A 21,533-nucleotide genomic window follows, 5' to 3' on the forward strand; every position below is an offset into this window, starting at 1 on the left:
ATGACATGTCCTTCTTCTCCCTTTTAGGTTCAACAGCAGGCGTTCGCTCGGCAGACCCCAAAGGGCCACCCCTGACACTGGAGGACCACTGAGCTTCTGTTGCAACTGCATCACACCCGCGCTCTGAAGCAGGCATCAGTGCAGATACCAGCTCCTCGGTAGGTATTAGTTCGGCGGCTAGTATCTTGGTGCACAGCAGTGAGGGCACTTCACGCTCGCTTGAGGCAGAGAGTGCCCAGGGGTCCGGCAGTCAGAGGATTGCTGGGGACTAGATAATGCTCAGTCGAAGGCTGGTGATGAGCCTCTGGAGTCATTCATTAGGTGACAGATGCTGGATGTCCAGCGAGATGTGCAAGAGGATCTGACAGAGATCCATCAGGGAATGTGGTGCCTAATGTGGTGTAGGCAGCATGTGGCTAAGGTGGGGGTGGGGAGGTGGGGAACACACATCTTTGTGTGAGTGTTCAGCAGCAGCGGGGTGAGGAGACACTGGAGCCCTGATATGTCCCACTCTGGTTGGGGTGGGCCGTCCATGAAGCCAGTCCATGTACAATTTGCACAAATCAATGCTCATCTCATTTTCAGGAGAAGAATGCTCATAATGCGGCAGAGTGTGCAAAGACTGGCGGCGGCCAGGCACAGTTAGCCATTCTTAGCCAGTTTGAGCAGGAGGCCCTGGATTTGGAGAGGTGCCATGCACCCAGGTCCACTGGTGTCGGTGAGGCTGGGGTGCCATGGGCAGGTATGTATGCCCAGCAGTGAGGTCAGCATTGTTCTCCCATCAGCCATAGCAGTGCTGAATGTTAAGAGATTTAATTTTGCAACATGGCTTGACTATTGCTTATGGAAAGATGAGCGCATTATGATCTGGGGGACAGGGATGCACTTTGTCATTGTCTCCACGCTAACTGATCCAATGTCTTTGTCCTTCCTTTCAGTATCAGTGGAGCAGGGCTGGGAGGAGGAGCAGCAGAGGCCCCCTCTCACACCTGAGGGCCCTGAAGTCTCACCAGTGTCACACCATCTCTGCCAGGCAGGCACTAGCATAGATACTAGCACCTGGGTGGGAGTTAGAACATTGGCTAGTGTCCTGGGGCACAGAGGTGAGGGCACTGCACAGTCGCTGGAGGAGCTGGCAGAGACAGAGAGTGCCCATGGCGCCAGCAGTTGGAGGACTGCAGGGGACCAGGCACATGCTCAGTCAGTGCCTGATGATGTGCCTCTGGACTTGTCCGGAACGCAGCAAATGCAGGAAATGCAGCCGGGTGTGCGGGAGCATCTTGGGGAGATACATGAAGCTATGCTTGGCTTGGTCTCTGTGGTGGAGGAGTCGACGCAGACGATCGCTGAAGCAATGAGCCACATGTCCGAGCACCATGCATCCTCCATGGAGAGACTGGTGACTCTTGTGGAAACCCTCCTCCAGGAGACCCATCAGGGCTTCCTGGGGAAGTACTCTGACCAGCAAGCCCTCACATCGGCATTGACCTCAGGTGGCCAGTGCCAGTGTGGGAGATGGTCTGCGCACCAAATTTCCCAGCTCAGTGCTCATCCATCCACGGTGATTAGGGAGGTCCGAAGTGACCTCAATGTTGGCGCAGCAGCTGCCTGTCATCTCCATGGGCTCCTCTCAGGGTGCTCTGGATGATGGCAGCAGCTCCTCCGCCCCTCTCCCAGTGACTGTAGCATCTGGTGAGGCTGCGCCGACTGGGGAGATGCCAGCTGTGGAACTGGCAGCTCCCTCCCAGGCGGGGCCAGCACAGGCTCCACGGGCCAGAGGTCGACTGCTAAGGTCATCGAGGCCAACAGAACAGCAGAGTGAGCAGGCTGTCTCAGATGCCACTCCCAGCAATGGGGCAGCACCAAGATGTAGCACCCGGAAACGTAAACATAAGGCACCTTAGGCACACCACGGGTTTATCACTGGTGCTTTTGTGTTGGCCTGAGAAGAGGTCTTTATGATTTGCTTTGAATTGGAACACCATTGTCATTTTGTTTCATTAAATTTCTTTGCCTGTGATATTAAATTCAGGCATGTGACATGCATTTGTGTGGTTTCCAAGAATGTAATGAGTGCTTTGTGGGACATTCAGCTTTATTAACAAAGCCCTTAGTTACTGTTTCTAACCTGGAAGATTTGGCACTTAGTTATCGAGCATGGAGCCGACAGCCCAGGCTTGTCCTGGTAGTCCATATGTGGTGTGCTAGCTGAAGGTTTGTTCGATTGAAGCCTCCCGGGTGTCCCTGCCTCCCTGGAGTACGCCCGGGTCAGCGTCTACCCCCTCAGCATTTCCCTGTGCGTGCTCATCCTCGGACTCACTGCTGGACTCAGCGTGTGTAGCTGTAGCCACTACATCGATATCTTCATCGTCCACTCCGTCCCCCCTTTCCAGCACAAGATTGTGGAGAGCGCAGCATGCAACCACTATCAGCGACACACGATCTGGGGGGTACTGGAGTGCGCCCCCTGAGCAGTCCAGGCATCGGAAGCGCATCTTGAGAAGACCAATGGTTCTATCCACCACAGCCTTTGTGGTGCCGTGGCTCTATTGTAGCGCTGCTCAGCTTCTGTTCTTGGATGGCAGAGAGGCGTCATGAGCCACCTTCTGAGGGGATAGCCCTTGTCACCCAGCAGCCATCCATCCAGCCGGGCTGGAGCACTGAAGAGCCCCGGCACCTGGGAATGTCTCAGGATGTAGGCGTCGTGGGAGCTGCCTGGGTACCTTGCACAGACTTGTAGAATCAGCATCCTGTGATCACACACTATCTGTACGTTCATGGAGTAGAAGCCCTTCCTGTTGACGAAGGCACCGGACTCACCTGCTGGCGCCTTGATGGCCACATGTGTACAGACTATTGCACCCTGGACATGGGGGAAGCCAGCAATGGCCGCGAAGCCTCTGGCTCACTGTGCCTGACTTGCCTGGTCGCAGCGGAAGTGGATGAAGGTGGATACCCGCCTGAACAGAGCGTCTGTAACTTGCTTGACACAAGTGTGGACAGCTGATTGGGAGACACCACAAAGATCACCTGCCAACCCCTGGAAGGAGCCAGAGGCATAGAAGTTGAGGGCAGCTGTGATCTTTAGAGCCACTGGCATGGGGCGTTCACCCACACAGTTCGCGGAGATCTCAGACCCAATCATCTGACAGATATAGCTGACTGTCTTCCTTGAGAGTCGGAGCCTCCTTTGGCACTGCACCTCAGACATATTGAGGTAGCTGCTTCGCTACCTGTATACCCTGGCAACAGGATAGAGGCATCTTCTGCGGCCCCTTCTGCCTTGGTCTACCTATTGGCCCTGCGCCACTTGTGCCTGTGCCTGTCCTCCCAAAAGTTGCTCCCCTGGAGGCTGAATGTACACTCCTGGCCTCCTCCACCTTCACGCCCTCCCTTCCTCCTCAAAGGAGATGCCTCCAGTGGAGAGTTCACCTCCCATTCCCAGGCAATTCCTGAAACCTGCAGTCCCAGAAAAGATTCCTCACTGCAGAGTGCTGACCTGAGGGTTAAGAGTCCAGACAAAGCAGCTGGTACACGTTTTGAAGTATTGCAGATCACACAGGCAAGTTGCAATAACTTTGAAAAATCAATACTTGAGAGAGCACACTCGCAACCCCAGTGAGCCCGCTTATCCCGCCCGTGGATGAGGTTTATACAAATGTGTTCTACCCACTTGCCCATTGCGCCCATGCGCCAACCCGAAGATTGCATGGGCGCTGAAAAATCAGCGTCGATTGGTGAGTCAAGGGCCTTAAGTGGCTTGTTAATTAATGGTGGGCGTGCAGCGGCTATCATCGCGCGCCTGCCCAACGAAATATCGCGATGGCGCGTGGTGACATCAGGACGCTGGCCCGATGTCACCACACGTCATTTTACGTGATTTTCTGCAATATGTTTACTTTATCTATACTGGCCTGAGAATGAAGACCAAAGACGTTTATGTAAATAGTTTGGAATTGTCAAAATGAGATAAATGTTGTTTTTGTCATCATGGCCTGAGTACGCTACATTTTTTTATATTATTGATGCAGGGTACACCAGTATGTACTGCTGGACATAGTGGCTCTGAACTTTATTGCACAGGCACTGAGTGTTCTTTGTGTCCAAATGAAAGGGTCCTTTCAGACATTCAAGATGGAGGCAGCAGCCCTGGCATGTGGTTGAAGCTGATTTTTGGTAGCCTAGCTGAAGGGGTGTGAATCAAGGCGTCCCTGCCTCTCTGCAGGTTACCGAGGTCTGCCTCCATTCTGCTCACCATGCTCCTCTTCTGACTCACTACTGGACTCATCATCTGTGGTCTATGCAGTTGTGTCAAGACCCTTTTCCTCCTGTGGGTCCCACCTTGCCAGTGTCAGATTGTGGAGAGTGCAGTAAGCAACCACAAACAGTGACACTCACTCTGGGGGTATTGTAGTACTCCCACTGAACGGTCCAGGCATCAGAAGCGCATCTTGAGAAGACCTATTGTCCTCTCTACCACCGCCCTTGTGGAGGCATGGCTCATATTGTAACGCTTCCCTGGCTCAGTTGTTGGGTGACGGAGGGGAGGCATGAGCTACCTCTTCAACGGATAGCCCTTGTCACCCAGCAGCCATCCATCCAGTCGGGCTGGAGCACTGAAGAGCCTCGGCGCCTGGGAGTGTCTGAGGATATAAGCGTCATGGGAGCAGCCAGGGTACCTTGCACAGACTTACAGAATCTGCATCCTGTGGCCACATATTATCTGCACGTTCATAGGGTGGAATCTCTTCCTGTTGACCAAGGTACTCAGCAGACCTGGTAGTGCCTTGATGGCCAAATGTATGTAGTCAATGGCACCCTGGACACGGGGGATCGCAGCAAAGCTTCTGGCTCGCTCAGCCTGACTGGCCTTGTCCAGATGGTAAAGAATAAAAATCGGTATCCACCTGAACAGAGCTTCTGTCACCAGCTTGATGCAACTATGGACAGCTGATTGGGAGACTCCTCACAGATCCCCCACTGAGCCCCGGAAAGAGCTGGAGGCATAGAAGTTGAGGGCCACTGTGACCTTCAGCACCACTGGCATGGGGTGTCCAACCACACAATTGGAGCTGATCTCAGGCCCGATCATCTAACAATTGGAGGTCATGGTCCCCTTTGAGAGGCGAAGCCTCCTTCAGCATTGCACCTCAGACATATTGAGGTAGCTGCATTGTCACCTGGCAGCAGGATAGTGGCATCTTCTGCAGCTCCTTCTGCCTTGGACTTCCTGCTGGCCCTGCATCTCTTGTGCCTGTGCCTGTCCTCCTACAGATCCCTCCCCGGAAGCTGAATTGGGACACCTGGCCTCCTCTCCCTTCTGCCCCTCTCTTCCTCCTCAGAGGAGGTGCCACCAGCAGAGACCACAATCCCCATTACCATGGTAACGGAAGGCTGCCTGATACCTGGAAGGGTCCACACAGCCTGAATCCTTCAGGAGCCTTGCTGACACCAATGGGTCCTGAAATGAAGCCTGGAAATGTTAAGAATGAAGCCCCGAACAGAGATGAAGCTGCCAAGTACTAAAACGTCACCAGCAGTAAACTATCTACCAAGCTTCTCAGTGCTCACATTGGCAATGCTGCTGGCCTTTTTTATCCTGCCCTTGGATGAGGTTTTTGAAAATGTCAGCTGGCTACATGCCCGTTTTGCCCGTGCAACAAATGAGTAATCGCGGGGCAACAAAAAATCGCCATCAATTTGACTGTTAATGGCTTTAAGTGGCCTGTTGATTAATGGTGGGAGCAGCTCCGGCACCCGCGCGTGCCTGCCGAGCAAAATATTTCGCCAGCGTGCGATGACATCGAGATGTTTGCCCGACGTCATCACGTGCAATTTTACACCCGATCGGGTCAGGCGCGCACTGGGTTTCAGGACATAAAACCCTGCCCCAGTGGTGTGAAATGGCCTTGTTGCAAATCAGCGGCCTGTTATCCACTGCACCAGTTTTTATTTTCTGTTTGGGCAAAAACTTGGCAGGTGGAGCTTAACTTAGGAAATTGTGAGGTCATGCACTTTGGTAGGAAGAATCAAAAGCAGACTATTATTTAAATGGAGAGAGAGACTCCAAAAAAGTGCAACACAGAGGGATCTGGGTGTTCTTGTGCATGAAACACAAAAAGTTAGCATGCAGGTGCAGCAAGTAATTAAGGAGGCAAATGGAATTTTGGCCTGTATTGCTCGGGGATTGGAGTTTAAAAATAGGGAAGCCTTGTTACAACTGTACAGGGTGTGGGTGAGGCCGCACCTGGAGTATTGTGTACAGTTTTGATCCTCGTATTTTAGAAAGATATACTGGCATTGGAGGCAGTTCAAAAGAGATTCACTAGACTGATTCATGGGATAAAAGGGTTGACTTATCATGAACGGCTAAACAGGTTAGGTCTTTATTCATTAGAGATTAGAAGAATGAGGGGTGATTTTATCAAAACGTTCAAGATTCTGAGGGGGCTTGACAGGGTAGATGTTGAGAAGATGTTTTCACTAGTAGGGGAATCTCGAACTAGAGGACATAGTTACAGAATAAGGGGACACTCATTTAAAACTGAGATTTGAAGGAATTTCTTCCCTCAGAGAGTAGTGAATGCCTGGAATTCTCTCCCCCAGAGAGTTGCGGAGACTAGATCACTGGAAATATTTTAAAAGGAGGCAGATAGGTTTTTGAAATATCAGAGAGCTATGGCTATGAGGAGCTGGCATGAAAGAGGGGTTGAGGCCTGGGGCAGATCAGCCATAATCTTATTGAATGGCGGGACAGGCATGAGGGGCCGAATGGCCTACTCCTGCTTCTATTTCTTATGTTCTTATGTTATGTGATTATGTTGACTTGGAGAATATTGCCAAGATTTTAAATTTCAAACCAAGCAAAAGTGAGTAACAGTGAGACCAGGAAACGAGTCTCCAAAAAGAGTTTGAACTATCACTCTGTGAACTTCAGCAAAAAGAAGATTAAGTGAGATGACAAATTGGCTGCTAATGCACTACAGTAATTGCTGGCTTGGAACATTTTCACCCCTCAGCAGTTTTGATGGTTGAATCTTTTATTAACACTGGAGACTGAAGTGACCTTTTAACTGAGAGCATTTTATTTGGAATAGACTCGATTCCATTGTTTCCAATCCAATTAGTACATCATTAAATGATTAATAATGTATGACTGCAATAAAAATGCCTTTCTCCTATTTTCTCTCGATATGTTTAACACCTGCACACAACACTGGGAAAGGTGAAATTAGCCTGGTTGAAGGCAAGTGTTCTCTTTGCCATTGTGTCTGATCTATAGATGATGCATTTGTTAACTTTCGGTGGGGGGGAACATGAAACTATTAAAGACGGATTTAAAATATTTAACTCTAACACAGATTGTGAATGTCCTGGTTAAACTGGTTGCCTGCACAAAGAATAATCCACTTGCTGATGAGAGTGTATGAGCACAAAGAGATTTTTGTGCGCCCTGCCCTACAGTTGATTTTCTCCATCCAAGAAAATGTTGAATCGAGGGTGGGTTTCCATTTTGTGCTACATCTATTTTTGCACCAGAAGTCAATGTAGGTGATATGACACTAGGTTGATGAGTGAATCCTTCAGCATGTGGGTTGCTGTATTAAAACAATTTGAAGGTTTCAGCAGCTGGAGCTGGAGGCTGTTGTGTTTGGTCCTGTAGTGTTCTGTTTGGCTTGTTGCTATGCTGTTGCTATGCTTTGTCTCTGTCTATGTGGCTTGAGTCCAGATGTTTCATCTCAGTCAAAGGACAATGTGGTCAAGGGACACATGCGGTAGTAAAACAGTACTGATGGAGGAATTAATCAGAAGTTACCCATGAGTATATATTCCCGTAAATGATGCCAAATAATGTATTTTATCACCTGAGAGAATTAACAAGCTTCAAATGTTCTATCATCATATAAACTTTGTAACTACATCTATTTGTTATATATTCAGTGGCATGCAATAGTATGTAGTGGGTGATGTTTCCAGTGGTATGGATTTGATTTTGGTGGCTTGTGGAAGTACATAAAAATAAATCTGGATCTTTCATTGCTTCATAGATGTTCCATCCATGGCCCATTTTGCGTCCTTGCTGAATTTGAATTTTACCGTCCAATGCTCTTTAAAAACATACATTGATAGTACTGAAATGGACAAGAGAAGACCACTGTCCAATCTGGAATAGGGTCATATGATTACAGAAAATATCCTTGTGAGATTAGATTGGAGTTTACTACCCATTAGGGAGCTTGGCTGTTTAGTGATCAGTTCTGACAACGACAACCTGGCATCTGGAGCTAATAGTATTTGATATGAGCACAAGCCTGTGCTTTATCAATTTATGAAACAGTGTACAACTATTCCAGTGTACTGCAGCATTGTAACACATCACCACCATAGTATCTTATCACTACAACTTTTCAAAAATAAAACATTGATAGAGTCAGTTACTATTTGAAATTTGTTCCCAGGGTATGTTCTTCATTTGCAAGGCTGACAATTTATTGCCCATCTCTAGTCCTTGAAAAGATGGCAGTGGGTCTTCTTGAACCACTGCACTCCTGTGGTGAACATATTTTTTATTATGCTGGCAGGTAGGGAATTCCAGATTTTGACCCAGCGACTCTTTCTGCTCTTCAGTTGGACTGAAGGATATACCACAGAGCAAATTGGAATTTGAGTGGGGGGAATCCAGCCAGACAATAAGGTTCAGTGTTTGTTGTGTTCTCAAGCTTATTTAATGTGCCTTTTACTTTCCAATATGATTCAGCCCCCTTTTTTGTGAAGCAAAGAAATAGCATCGTGCAGTTTACATTTTGTAATCCTTAAATTTACCATCTGCTTTCTGTGATGTTTCTTTGTTCAACCAACTGTCTCTTGAAGGAGTTTTAGCTTTTCTGCCAATTTTTTTGTTCTGTGAAGTCATTCCCGTGTAAATCTGTCTCAGATTACTGGCTAAAGGTTCAACTAGTTGCTAACATTCACTATGATATTTTAATAAACATTTCTTCTGTTACTGAAACTCAGAACAGCTCTCGGCAGAAAAGCATTTCATTAACAGCTTATACAATGTTAAAAATGTACAATTTCTACAAATGGTTTTTTCTAGACTGTGATATCATACTGAAATGTAGTGCTTCTTTAAACAGCTTTTGTTTAAAAAATGAAAAATTCATAATATATATCCAGCTATTAATAATACATATTCTTCACTCTAGTTAAAGGCTGTAAGACAACTTAAGCAGCTATCCTGATTTTCAAACTTGCTCAATTGGTGGAAGTGCTCTCTTTACTTAATAAAGGCCATATGTTGTGGTTCAAATTTCCAGGCTCACACGTAAAGAATGATCACTAGGGTGAGATATCACGATGCAGTCAACATCCATAGAATTGTATCGCAAAATGAGCCAGCACCTTCAAGGGAGGGGAAAAAAATGAGGGAGAATTGTTAACAGAAGTGGCAAAATGATTTTTTATTTATAGCCAAGTTTTGCAATGTAGGCTATTTCGGCAAGGCCTAAATTCCTATATATTATTTATCCTAACTACAGTCTACGCACTTGCTTTTCATAAGCCTGATAGAATTGTAGTATTTCAAGAATGGTTGCGGCCAAATAATGTAACATAGGAAACAAGGCAGGCAATTTTCACACTGAAATGAAATAACTGACTAGATCATCCATTTTAGGTGTGGTAAGGGGGTAATTTTTGGCCAGAATAGCTCATCTGCACTTCTTTGAATAGTGCCGTTGGATCATGAAGTGGAATCAGATGATTCACAAAGCACATGTGAACGAGAGGTGTCGGTGTGGGTGAGGATGTGCCACCTTTCCAGCAGAGGCTGAGGAGAAGGCTGCCTATGACGTTAGTCATGGGGCCCAGATTTCATGGAATTCTCTTCTGAAAAGAAGGGTGTTGGAGGAACCTTGTAGCTATTTGTGAACTCTGAGGCCAGTCTCTGAAGAACTGATGCAGAAACTGATTTACTATAACATCATGGAAGTTTTTTTCTTTGTGGCAGGCGCCAATGGAGTGCCTACCACTTTGTAGGAATCTGCAGTACTTCTCCATCTAAGATGCTGCAAGTGACAATTCGGTGCCTCCACTTCCAAGGAAGTACAGACTACAACTCTGGTTTAAATAGGGAAGAGAGAAGGCAGCATCCTACATAGCAACTTCCAGTTTACAGCAGCTGCAATACCAGGTGTAGTGCCTCAGGATCTTCAGGATCTGATATTTGTTATTAGGTTAGCTACACCACTGATCAGCAGGGACAGTCAGGGTCCAATGCATTAACAATGCCTGGAGTCTACTTGACTGATACTGCTGTCCCTCAATACTTCTGTCCTTCCCCCTCAAAGCATTATGTCAGTGAACCACGGGAAGTGACACCAGACTGTCAAAAACAATTTTCAAAGAGGCAGCTATTAGAAGTCTCCAGAATTAAAGTCAAAGGGGCGTAAAATCAGGGAGGGTGTAAGTGGATCTCTGAACCAAATCTGCTCCAGGCGAGTTTGGTTAAAATTGTCCTCTGTATTTTGTGACAAATATCTAGTTTCTGGTTCAGGTTCATATTTTAGAGGTAAAGTTTAGTTCTGGAAATATTAAATTTTAACTGTAGAAAATAGGATAAATGCAACTAAAGCAGCTTGAAGCTTATCACACTTAAAAGGTTGGAGCCATGTTGACTTAGGGGGTTAACAGCTAGAAAAGTGAGGTCCTAAAAAACAGGTGAGCTTACTTAGCTGGGAACTGTAGACATGATGTCTACACTGCTTGCAAAAAAGTGCAGCCAGAGAGATGTTTTGTTTTGGGAGTTAGAGCTAAATTAGTTTAAAATAATTCAGTGACCCCTGAAAGATTACATCATCATGGAGATGGGTGGAGCTTAAGAAGGTTCTTGGGTTTCAAATTGTCTGAGTGTTCTACAGCAGGAGAAGAGGCTGGATACTAAAAGGGTGCTGCTGTCAGCAGTCTCCAAACCGTTAAGGCTCAGAAAAACCCTGGGAGCTCTTTAGTGCAGCTGAGAGTTGCAGTTTAGACCTTGTGTGGTTTGCCGTTCACAGGGAAGCCCTGGATCCATTCAGAGCAATTAGGGGTCAGAGAAGACCTGGGGAGCCTAGAAGGAGGTGGCAGGTCACTGATTCTGTGCTGGAGGCAGTTAGAGCTCCTAGAAACCCTGGGAGCCATTTATAGCTCGGTGCAGGTAGGAGACTGAGATTGGGAGAAACCCAGGGCAGAGCCAGCTCAGTGAAGCTAGTGCCCTGAGAAAGAGCTGGAATTGCACTGGTAATTAGAGGTGGGAGCGTAGCTTTGTGAATCCTGTGGAATGCAGTCTCAGGAGAGGATATTGAACCATTTGGAGCTGAGCAGTCATTGAAGCAGTCTGAGTCACAGCAGCTTTGGGGAAAATCAGAGGCAATATCTTCAAATTTGAGGAGTTTAAATCCCTTATGAGAAAGACAAGTTTTAATTAGGTATTACAACTTAAAATGGCCATTAGTGTCTGGGTGGATTGCTGAGAAATCAATGAGATCTTCCTTGGTTGCAGCTACCATTTAGTGTGGTATGTTTGACTGTAGTTTACTGGATGATTCATATTTACCTCATGATAATTATGAATGTTAGAGTAAAAGATAGTATAGATTGGACATAATTCTGGGGAATGAAGCCGGACAGGTGGCTGAGGTGGTGGTGGGGGAGCATTTTAGTGATAGCGACCACAACATGGTACAACTTAAGCTTGTTATAGACAAAGAAATAGACAAGTTGCAAAAAAATGTTTTGGATTGGGGGAGAGTGGATTTTAGTAAAATAAGGCAGGATCTGGCCAAGGTACACTGGGAACAGCTACTTGTGGGGAAATCTACAGGAGAGCAGTGGGGGGCGTTCAAAAAGGAAATGGGGAGGGTACAGGCTCAACATGTTCCCTCTAGGGTGATAGGAAGGAGTAACAAGCCTAGAGAATCATGGATGACCAGAGATATTCAGGATATGGTGAGAAGGAAAAGAGAGGCTTTTAGCAGGTACAAGGGGAGCAAATCAACGGAAGCATTAGTGGAATACAGAAAGTGCAGGGTGGAGCTTAAGAAAGCAATTTGGAGATCAAAGAGCGGATATGAGAAAGCTCTGGCTGATAAAAGTAGGGAAAATCCTAAGATATTCTATAAGTATGTCAATGGGAAGAGGATAACCAGGGAACGAGTAGGGCCCATTAGGGACCAAGGGGGCAATCTATGAATGGAGCCAGATAACATCGGTAGAGTGTTGAATGAACACTTCACATCCTTCTTCACCCAAGAGAATGAGGATGAAGGTATGGAACTCAGGGAGACAAACTGCGAGGTTCTTGTGCAAGTTGATATAGGGAGTGACAAGGTATTGGAGGTGTTGGCAAGCTTAAAAGTGAACAAATCTCCAGGTCCGGATGATTTGTGGTCCAGACTCCTTGCTAAGGGAGGCAAGGGAGGAGATCGCAGGGGCTCAGGCCCAAATTTTTAATTCTGCTCTGGCCACGGGGGAGGTGCCAGAGGACTGGAGAACAGCTAATGTTGTTCTGCTATTTAAGAAGGGTTGTAGAGATAAGCCAGAGAACTACAAACCAGTGAGTCCAACGTCAGTGGTAGGGAAACTATTGGAGAAAATTCTGAAGGAGAATATCCATCTCCACTTGAAGAGGCAAGATTTGATCAGAGATAGTCAGCATGGCTTTGTCAGAGGGAGGTTATGCCTAACAAATTTGATTGAATTTTTTGAGGAGGTGACCAGGTCTGTAGATGAGGGTAGTGCAGTTGATGTAGCTTATATAGATTTCAGCAAAGCATTTGACAAGGTCCCACATGGGAGACTTATAAAGAAGGCAAATGCACATCGGATACAGGGTAATTTGATGAGGTGGATTCAAAATTGGCTTAGTTGTAGGAGACAGAGGGTGATGACAGAAGGCTGCTGTAGTGACTGGAAGCCAGTGTCCAGTGGCGTACCACAGGGATCTGTACTGGGTCCCCTATTATTTGTCATTTATATAAATGACATAGATGACTAATAAAGGGATCTTGGCGTGTGTGTCCATAGATCTCTGAAGGTGGAGTTGGAGTTGTATAGAACCTTGGTGAGGTCACAGCTGGAGTACTGTGTGCAGTTCTGTTCGCCACATTATAGGAAGGATGTGATTGCACTGGAGAGGATGTAGAGGAGATTCACCAGGATGTTGCCTGGGATGAAACATTTAAGTTATGAAGAGAGGTTGGATAGACTTGGGTTGTTTTCGTTGGAACAGAGAAGACTGAGGGGCGACCTGATCGAGGTGTACAAGATTATGAGGGGCATGGACAGGGTGGATAGGGAGCAGCTGTTCCCCTTAGTTGAAGGGTCAGTCACAAGGGGACTCAAGTTCAAGGTAAGGGGCAGGAGGTTTAGGGGGGATGTGAGGAAAAACTTTTTTACCCAGAGGGTGGTGACGGTCTGGAATGCACTGCCTGGGAGGGTGGGGGAGGCGGGTTTCCTCACATCGTGTAAAAAGTACCTGGATGAGCACTTGGCATGCCATAACATTCAAGGCTATGGGCCAAGTGCTGGTAAATGGGATTAGGTAGGTAGGTTAGGTGTTTTCATGTGTCGGTGCAGACTCGATGAGCCTAAGGGCCTCTTCTACACTGTACGATTCTGTGATTCTGTTTTACTTTTCTGACAGCTTACTAAACCAACAAAGAAATCAGTAAAGTTTATTTTGCTTGTTTAAAATCTGTGGTTTTATTTTCCTAGTGAGTAACTGGGATTTCAAATTTTGCCTACTTTAAACAAAATAAAATTGGCCCCTAACCAGATCAGAACAATTTTCATCGACGTTAATGGAAATTTGCCTGGATCAATTTATTTGTTACCCATTGTTGAATGCATTTTTGCTAAATTATTATTTCTACTTCAGTGAATGGAAGTGTCCCAGTTTTAACTGAATTAGGAGCATTCTTCAAAATTTCCAACTTCTGTTCTGTTAATTTTAATCAGGGGGCAAGACACTTGGGACTTTTGAGTTGATTCGAAAATGAGTGTTGGCATAAATATTATGCTTTATTATTCATTTATCTTACAGTTGCTCTGTTTCAGAACTGCCTTTAGTGCAAAGAGAGATGGAAATGCTCCAAATTGAACCATTAGCATTCCATTGCATGAGTATTTTAGTTTAAATATTAACAACCAGGAGTTCAGGACTTGCACGTGATAAGTCATTTTAGTTGACTTGTAAATCAAAATACACCCTACAGTGCAAAGTATGAACTCAATTAAAAGCAAACAATATCATTATTATCGTGATTCAAGCATTTAAACTGATCTTCAATCATGAGCTATTAAGGAATGCATAATTCTACGAACGAAAAGCAGGATCCCTGACTAATTTTCTTTTTCTAAATGCAATGGCACCATCAGAGCCTATTAAAATATTTTTGTGCATTGTTTTCATAGAAAGAAAATACATTCCTAGAATCATTCTTGGTACTCATTTAATTTCAGTTTGGCTAAATTCCTGAGATTCCCCACATGCTCCCTTGAAGCTATCCTGACCCCTCTCCACACCATTTAACTAATTTATTCTTCCTCTAATTCAAGCCTCTCCTCTACATCAGGCATGACCTACCTCTCCCCTTTGCCACTCTTCCACTTTCAAAATAACTGTCATATTCCGTCCTTAAAAAGTTTGCTCTCAACCACAACATCTTATCTGACCTGTCACAGGAACAGGAGTAGACCATTCAGATTAAGCCTGTTCAGCCATTCAAGAAGATCATGGTTGTTCTGTATTTTAACTTCATTCACCTGCCTTGGCTTCATGTTCCTTAATACCCTTGGCTAGCAAGAATTTATCGATCTCAGAATTAAAATTATTCATGAACCAGCATCCACTGATTTCTGTGGAAAAGATTTTCACATTTATGCTATCACTTGTGTGAAAAGGTGTTCCCTTACTTCTCTCCTGAATGACTTGGCTCTGATTTTAGGGCTATGTCCCCTCGTTGTAGAGTAGTAAAAAATGTTTCTCTCTGTCTATCCCATTAATTCCATTCAAAATCCTAAATTTCTCAATTAAATCACTGCCTAATCTTTTTATATTCCAGGGAATAAAAGTTTAGTTTATGTAACCTCTCCTTAGAAGCTAGTGCTTGTAACTTTCTGGTGCATCTGTGCTCCACTCCTTCCAAAGCCAATATATCCATAGTGTTAGGATGCTCAGGATTGAAAGGGTTAAGACGTGGGGCTGGAGAAATAGTACCGCTCGCATGATGATATAAGAGACATATGACTAAGAGTCAAGAAGGAGAAAGCTCATGAGTTAAACTCAGTAACGCCTGTAGTCTTGTATATCTGCATATAGTTATGTTCATCCAATAAACCAGTTATTGTTCAGATATATTTGTCTCTGCAATCGTTCCTTAACCAGTCACAACCAACATACAGCATGGTGGCAGCTTTGAAGGACCCTGAAATCTCCAAAATTCAACTTTTCAAAAAAAGTTCGCAAGCTTGACCTGAAAAAAGATGCCAAAACTGAAGGGCAGGATTTTCGGGTCATCGGGCGGGCGCAGTGGGTGGGCCCGGGAGTGGCCGGCAAATGTGGCACTGCCCGTGATCAGCCCCTGACCGCGATTTCACACTTGCTGGCCAATTAACGGCCAACCAGCATGAAACAGCATGAAAAGGCTTAGCGCTGCTGGGGCGGGGGCAGGAAGAGGGCAAGCGCTGAAGTCAGCGCGGGCGTGAGGGAGGGCGCAATGAAAGCTCCCTGAAGGCAGAGAGCTGCCTCAGTGAGCTGAAGAATTTTAAACCATTAAATAAATATTTGGAAATGCAATAAAAAATGCCCACGCATCAGACTCCCTCACATGAACATATAGATTATAAAAATTCTGCCAAAACAGTTTTTTAAAAAATTAATATCGGAAGCCTAATCCCACCCTTGCATGAGGTTTCCTCAAAAATCCAAAGGCCACCTGGCTGAGTCGCCTGCCCACCAACTGTAACAATGGACAGGCAATGATAAATCGCATTTAATTAATACATAGATGGCCTCTTAGTTGTGGGCGGGCATGCTGCCGAATCTTGTATGCACCCGCCAACCTAAATACCATGAGAGTGTGCAATGGCATTGGGGTTCTCGCCTGACGCCATCGCGTGCTATTTTACGCCCATTCAGGTCGGGCGCTTGTCCGGCCGCGGGATGTAAAATTCTGCCCAAGGACTTCGGTAAAGCAGTTGAAAATTTCCAGAAGAATTCCATAGAAGACGTGGAGGCTGAGAAACAGAGAGAAAAATCAACTGTTCAGCTTACTAAGGGCTGCATCATAGCAGGTGGTGGTCTGTGAAAAATCTCAATCCAGCAGCAGAGTCAAAGGGCCTAGTGACGATTGAGGAAGGATGAGCAAACCTTGAAAAAAGAGACAAAATCTTCAAGTTAATGGTGCAGTAAGCAGGCAGCATGGGGCAAATTCCATTTCTAGCGAGTACACCCTACAGCCCCAGTGAGAGGAAGGCAATGAACAGAGCTTAATAGTAACTTCCAGTGATTAGTTTAAACATTCTGTGAAGTATAGGAATGATTACCAAAGAGGATCAGCGACTGCAGAGGATACCAGTGAAGGCTGATCAGCACAGGAAAACTCCATCGCTGCAACAGAAGTTTAAAACATCAAGGCAAACCTAAGAGCTTAAAGCAGCTATGGATTCCAAATCACCTTGCCAGACTTGTTTGGGCATATGGATGGATCGAATCAAACACAGAATTGGGTACTATGGAGGAAGTGATTTTTAAGATTCAGAATTTCTTCAGTGTTGGACAATAAGTCTGAGGCTGAACAAGTCAATACATTATTGTACTCTATTGGGGCAATTGCTGAAGATGTTGTAGCAAGACAAGGCATTAGTTAAACATCAGGCAAATTCAAAGCCTTTGATAATTATTTTAATTTGTGTAGGGAATAACAAGATATTAGAAAATGCCAAGTTTAACAAAAGGGTCCAGGAAGCAGGTGAACCAGAAGAAAGCTTTATCAACGACCTGTATCAACGGGCTAAAAGTTGTGAATATGGTGATCTTAAAGCTGAGCTGATATGAGACTGCATCATGGTCAGTGCTATGGATGACACTCTATCTGACCTACTGGATCCAAAGGAGACTTAACTTTGGAGACGGTGATACAGTTGGCGAGACAACAAAGGTCTGTAAACAAAACTGAGCCATACTCAGAGAAGACAACAAACCTTGGTTCAGAAAACCCGAAATGACTGTACAACCTATTAAACAAAAGAATTCCAAAGATACTCCAGGGAAGAAACCACCTTGTGGAACAAAAGCTCAAGATGCCATTAAACCATGCCAGTGCTGTGATGCCAAAAAGGCCCACAGGTGCCAAAAATGTCCCGCAAGTACTGCAGAATGCTTTTGCTGTGAAAGGTTTGGACACTTTGGAAAGATGTGCAGAGCTAAAACCTCTAGATACTCAGAGGATAACAAGAGAATCTTCACACATATGGCCACCAATGAAATTGAGCCATCTCAACAAGAGGAGGAGCCACAATGTTTCCGAGGAGAGATCAAAGACCCAGATGCACATTCTAGAACATGGATATTTGTGTCAATGGACATGTCACTAATTTCAAATTAGATACAGGAACAAATGTCTTGTTCATCAAAGAACGGTGGCCAGGAAAACAATGACTGAGGATAACTGAAACTCAGTTATATGGTCCAGGAGGGGTCAAACTACAAGTCATAGGCATGTTGCAAACAACGCTTCAATACAAGATCAAACAGAGACTGGAAACTTTATGTTATTTGCAATCAGGAATTTTCTCTTCTGAACCAAAACACCTGTGTCAACCTCAATCTCATCAAGACAGTGGAGAACATCAATGAACAATGATACCAAATCTGAGTCCCTTAAACTGTCCAAATGCATTAAATATTTGGATTGGGACTTCAGCACTGATTTTTTAACACTTCACTGAGGCTGATAATCCAGCCCTTTTCCAAGAAGATGTCCAGGGCACAGAGAGTGAACTTGTTCTTATCAAAGTGGTAAAGAATCAATTGGACCAACGAGTACCTGAGTGTGACCGTGCTCCTTCATCACTCTGTGAGTCAGCTGAGCAGGTGGAAGATAAAACTCAAACGATAGAATACACTGGTACAATATCACATTCATCCGACAGTGGTGACCCCTTTATAAATGCATCCACACATATCCATCCACCAATAGTGGTAGTCAAGGATGCAAGCAGTCAACAGGTCCAGAATGAGAGACGGAACCAAACCATGGCAATGTTCCCCATTGGAAGACACTGACCTTACTGCTACACCAGTGTGACTGGAATTTGAGAGAAAACAAGCTCTTGATCAAGGGCCTTCTTCACAGCTTCCTGTACTGCCCAAATAATTATTTCCAGAGGCAGCAGCCCAGGATTACCCAAGAGTTCACAAACAAGAGGCTACAAGGAGTCATCACTCCAGAGGTAAAGAAAGATAGACAAAACTGCCAAAAAAATGCACTCGACAGACAAGGGTAGGAAACATATCAAATGTAAGCCCACAAAATCCAATCATGAGAGAGAAACAATGGATCAAGAGAAATATAACAGCAAGGGGAGGAAAAAGAGGATAAAGTCTAGATCCAGATAAAAGAACCATCCATTATACATTTGGAAAAGCTAGATGCAGAGAGTCAAACTGACAATGCACCAGATTCTGCGATTCTTACTGAAGACTAACCATGTCAAACCAAAGAAGCCTAAAGACAGACTACCGATCTTTCAAGTCTGAAAAGAACACGATCAGGGAGAGTGGTGAAACCTCCAGAACCAATTGAATCTATGAAGTCAGAGTCTTGGGGGAAGATGGGGTCGTGTGTAAATATGAATATAAAAATCATTTGGACAAAGACTTGGGGAAATGTAATATTTGGGTGTTCAGGATTGAAAGGGATAATGCGTGGGACTGGGGAAATAATATCGCCCACATGATGATGTAAGAGACAAATGACTAAGAGTTGAGAAGGAGAAAGCTCATGGCTTAGACTAAGTAACACCTGTAGTCTTGCATATCTGTATTTAGTTAAGTTATGTTCATCCAATAAACCAGTTATTGTTCAGTTATGGACCGGAGGAGAGTTAATTTAAACAGCCCTGATTTCTCCTCTCACTACCCATTCGTAAACAGAAAAGTGTTTTTGATTTCTGATTCCTCCCTTTATAAGTGGTGGCGTGTTTTTCCCAACCCTTCAGTTTGGAGTGATCCAATCCTCTATTAATAATCCCACAGCAAGCGCGAGGCAAGGTAAAATAAGAGGGTTGGTTTATTTTACACACAGTGCTGTGGATAAAGTGGAACCGGCGGATGTACTATACTCAGATTTCCAAAAGGCATTTGATAAAGTGCCACATCAAAGATTATTGCAGAAAATAAAAGCTTATGGTGTAGCAGATAACAAATTGCCATGCATAGAAGATTGGCTAGCTAACAGGAAGCAGAGAGTTGGCATAAATGGGTCTTTTTCTGGTTGGCAAGATGTGATGAGTGGTGTGCCACAGGGATCATTGCTGGCACCTCAATTTTTTACAATTTGCATAAATGACTTGGATGAAGGGATTGACAGAATAGTTACTAAATTTGCTGATAACACAAAGATAGGTAGTAAAGTAAATTGTGAAGAGGACGTAAGGAGGCTACGAAGTGACTATAGATAGAATAGATAGGTTAAGTGAATGAGCAAAGACCTGACAAATGGAATATAATGTGGGCAAATGTGGAATTGTTCATTTTGACAGGAAGAATAAAAAGAAGCTCATTGTCTAAAAGGTGAGAGATTGCAGAGCTCTGAGATTCAGAGGGATCTGGGTGTCCTAGTACATGAATCACAATAGATTAGTATGCAGGTACAGTGGGCAATTAGGAAAGCTAATAGAATGTTATTGTTTATTGTGAGGGGAATTAATTACAAATGTAGGGAGGCTATGCTTCATTTGTGCATTGGTTAGACCACATCTGGAATATTGTGTACAGTACTGGTGTCCTTATTTAAAGAAAGATCTAAATGTATTAGAAGCAGCTCAGAGAAGGTTTACTAGACTAATACCAGGAATGGGAAATGATCTTATGAGAAAACGTTGGACAAGTTAGGCTTGTATCCACTGGGATTTAGAAGAGTAAGAGGCAACTTAATTGAAACCTTTAAGATCCTGAGGGACCTTGCTAGGGTGGATGTGGAGAGGATGTTTCTGCTTGTGGGAGAATCTAGAACTAGGGGTAACTGTTTAAAAGTAAGGTGTCACTCATTTAAGACAGATGATGAGAATTTTTTTCTCTCAGAGGGTTGTCTTTGCAACTCTCTTCCTCAAAAGGCAGTGGAAGCAGTCTTTGAATATTTTTAAGGCAGAGCGTGAGAAATTCTTGATTCACAAGGGGGTGAAAGATTATCATGGGTAAGTAGGTGGTTCCAAGAGTGTCTGGCCCATCCAAATAATGAGGTCCCTGCTGCTTTCTGAGGATTAGAAATTCCTCTGGTATGAGTCATTGTTAGTCAGGATGAAGCCTTGTCTGTTTCTGATATAAAAATAATAATTTTATAAAGTAACAGTTTGACATAGATACATATTTTCTTTCCTGTCTTCTGGCCAGGTCATATATCTCTGCAACCTTTCCTTAACCAGTTACAACCAACATGCAACAATATCAGCTTCGACTGATGAGCTCAAAATCTGGAAGTCCCGCCCCCGAAAACATCATTTACCATCTTTGCGGGGGTCATTAGCACTTGCTCATTTCATGGAGGCAGCTGCCCATTTAAATCAGCAACTGCATCCACTCGTGTGATTTTGGTGAGCCAGTTATGTTGGTGAGCCAGTACACGAGGTGTACAAATTAGACCTGGTAGGCGCAGGTCTGAACTTTGTGGACTCCTGTGGAGAGGTAGGGTAACCCTTTGAATATGGTCCCAGACACCTCACAACGAGGTCAAGTGCCATTTAGGGGAGATCAGGGGCCTTTTGGGAGGTCAGGTGCCCCTTGTGTAAGGTCAGGTTCGCTTTGGGATTGTTAAAAATAGGCATGAATGTGCACAAAAAGTGTGTAAACTCAATAACTGTCAAGTTCATTGGAATTGTAAAAAGTATCAAAATGAACTGTCAAAGGCAACTGTCAAGTTGTCAAGACATTTAAAACTCCTACCCTTTAATTGTTTGAAAAAAATGCCTAGGGTGTTAAAAGAAAAGGTCATTGCTTGCTATTTCACTCTGTATGTTGACATAAGCCTGAGTGTTGCCATTACTGGATTAGTTCTGCATGACTGATTACACAACCTTCCATTTTCACAGTAGGGTGCCTTCTATTTCACAGATTGATTGACAGCTCCAAGTAGTTATAGACTGTTTGAAGTGGGACTATGTTTTCTAATGTTTGTTTTTATAAGTGATTATGCACTTAAATTAAATGTTTGTTTTTATAAGGATGTAGCTGAAGGAATTTAAATTTAGTGAATGGTTTTTATGAATGAGGCTTC

The sequence above is a fragment of the Cetorhinus maximus genome, chromosome 10, assembly GCF_964194155.1.
Source record: "Cetorhinus maximus chromosome 10, sCetMax3.hap1.1, whole genome shotgun sequence".
NCBI lineage: Eukaryota > Metazoa > Chordata > Chondrichthyes > Lamniformes > Cetorhinidae > Cetorhinus > Cetorhinus maximus.